Source organism: Bombus impatiens, unplaced genomic scaffold (genome assembly GCF_000188095.3).
Source record: "Bombus impatiens unplaced genomic scaffold, BIMP_2.2 scf_0926, whole genome shotgun sequence".
Classification (NCBI taxonomy): Eukaryota; Metazoa; Arthropoda; class Insecta; order Hymenoptera; family Apidae; genus Bombus; species Bombus impatiens.
The window spans coordinates 10202-13225 of record NT_177345.1 but is presented as its reverse complement, the minus strand read 5'-3'; positions in this window follow the sequence as shown (position 1 = coordinate 13225).

The following is a 3024-nucleotide window of genomic DNA, read 5'->3' as shown; positions in this document are numbered from 1 at the left end:
TTACAATCGGATTGAATAACTACAATTGTTCAATTACAGCTATAGTAGACTCTAGGTTACAATGTTGCGGGATTATCCAAAATTCCAAAGGCTCCGGTGTTCTTTCATCTCCGACAAATATTTAGTAGAGGAGATGTATGCTCGACAATACCGAGATCCGACAAAAGTTTGCGTGAAGTATGCGACTCTCGCGCTATGTATAGACTGCCGCGTTAGGCATTAGTTTTAGACTGACTGTCGCTCTTTTTCTAATACGGAAGAAAAGTTCGGTGTGGGTGTGCCCCTGTGCTTAAAGAACGCGGATTCGTTGTTCCCACTTTCGTTAGGAAAAGTGAGGGTAACGAACCGCGGTGTCGATTGGTCATGGCCTGCACTACTGCTCGAAGGGATGAGTAGGAAGTCTCCTACCATCGTGGCGGATAGATGACCGTGTTCGTGAGGAAAACCTAGTTTGTTTTATTAGAGGGCTATTCGGTTTTTCCTAGTGGGCGCATACCCGCTTTCTCCGTGTTTTAAATGCGTCTAATAAACCCAAGGACCTCTCTAAAAACCGACTGTGTTTCGAGAATATTTTTAAGCTTTAGAAATTCTTCAAGACAAACGGATTGAAGACACATGGCGAAACAATACAGGGAAGTGAAAGTTATGGTGGGTTTATTGAGGGTCGAAATGACGTTACGCAGGCCGGTTGTTGTCCGGTCGCACGGGCTGGCGTGCAGATGTTTTAGGCGGCGTAACATATAGTATTACGTTATATTATATTACGTTATATTGTATTACGTTATAATATATTACATTATATAGTATTATGTTATATAGTATTTCGTTATAATATATTACGCTATAATGTGGTACGTAATATATTATTGCGTTATATGGTATTGCGTTATAATATATTGCGTTATATGGAATTACGTCAAAATGTATTACGTTATATTATATTACGTTATATTATATTTTCTCAGAGTACATCATAACACGTTATATTATATTATGTTATAATGTATTATGTGTTATACTATTACACTATATAATATTACATTATAATGTATTACGTCATATTTTATAACGTTATATTTTATTACGTTATCATGTATTACGTTATAATGTGTTACGTTATATAGTATTTCGTTATATGCTATTAGCGTTTAATGTATTACGTTATATAGTATTACGTTATATTATATTACGTCATATCATATTGCGTAATATTATTTTATGTTATATCATTTTATTGCTTATACAATGACATAATATAAGGTAATATATTATAACGTTACACAATATAATGTGATATAATATAACGCAATATAATATATCGTAATACAATATATCGTAATGAAATATATCGTAATATATTATGACGTGTTATGATATAATATAAAGCGATATAATATAGCGTAGTACTACATCAATATGTGTTATTGCCTTGTAATATATTATTGTATTATTTGCTGATGTCGTTAATGTGGTTTTTACATGTCATAAATTTATAGCTTGAATGCCGTAAATTAGTGTTTTAAATGTTCGAAATCAATAGCTTTAATATCGTAAATTAATGTTTTAAATGTTTTAAATTAATGGCTTAAATACTACAAATTAATAGTTTAAATGTTAGAAATTAATACTTTAAACGTTGTTTGCATTCATCCACGGTGACCCGTCGTTACACAGGGGCGACGCAGTGAATTTTCGCATAGTTTTCGTTACACGTAGTTAATCTTTTGTGCACGACGAACTTAGAACAGGATCTAAGGAAGCTTCTACAATTCCTTAGAGAACGAATTAATCCTCCAGAAGGTTGGTGTTTATGGAAAATCTCTGACCCGTACCGCGATAGCCGCGACACTTGCTACGATAATTATTTAGAACTAATTAATTAAAGGGAAATTCCTGTCGAAATCGGTGTTGAAATCTTGCCTCCAGTTCGCTGTGGAGTGCCGAAGCGTACAGACGTGTCTCTAGTGCCCAGTGTAGTCCGAAAACAACACGTGTCGCCCAACCGTCGAAAGTGAACACAGTCAAGTGTTTCCTACCCTTTAGGGAAAAGAAAATTCCACGCACCTAACCCCAACCCGAATACTAGCCTCATAGCCTCACGACTAGTTATTCATTTTGAATTAACTAGCTCGATGATGGTCCAGCAATCGCGACCAGGCTCTCCGGAGCAGACTCGCAACTACCCCGCGCTACCTCCACCGTGGCAGAAGTGTAGCAGAACTCTCCGCACCAACGACGCTAATATTACAAAGAAACATCAAATAGAAACATCAAAACCAGACATGAACAACACCCGGAACGAACAATCAACGATACAAATAAACACCCACAACAGGTTCGCCGTATTGCAATCCACTAACGACGCAATGGAAATCGCAGAGCCGCCGCCAAACCCACAAGCACAGAGAATCCCCCCTCCCTCACCAATATTTGTGGATGACGTCATCGACATACAAACAATGATCAAGTCCTTAGAGAGAGATATCTCCAAGGAGGACTATAACTTAAAGATAAATGACAATAAAGTAAAAATACTGCCGAGGAACCCAGAAGCTTAGAGAAAACTCACCAAGATACTTAGGACCTTGAACGCCAATTTCCACACCTACCAACTCAAACAGGAAAGGCCTTTCCGGGTGATCCTACGAAACATCCACCACTCAGCAGACATAGACGAACTCAAATACGAACTCTCAAAACTCGGCTACGAAGTCATCAACGTAAGTAATATAAGGCATAGAGTCTCGAAAGAGCCGCTATTCTTATTTTTCATAGATATAAAACAAAAGCCTAACAATAAGGAAATCTACAATATCAGTCGCCTAATGAACGCGATAGTAAAATTCGAACCACCACTTGTGAAAATAGAAATAGTGCAATGCAAAAGGTGTCGAAGGTACGGTCATACGCAGAAATATTGCAACTATACTTTCGGCTGAGTTAAATGTGCAGGCAGTCACTCCACTGACCAGTGCGCTAAATCACCGGAAACCCCAGCGAAATGCATCCACTGTCAACGTGACC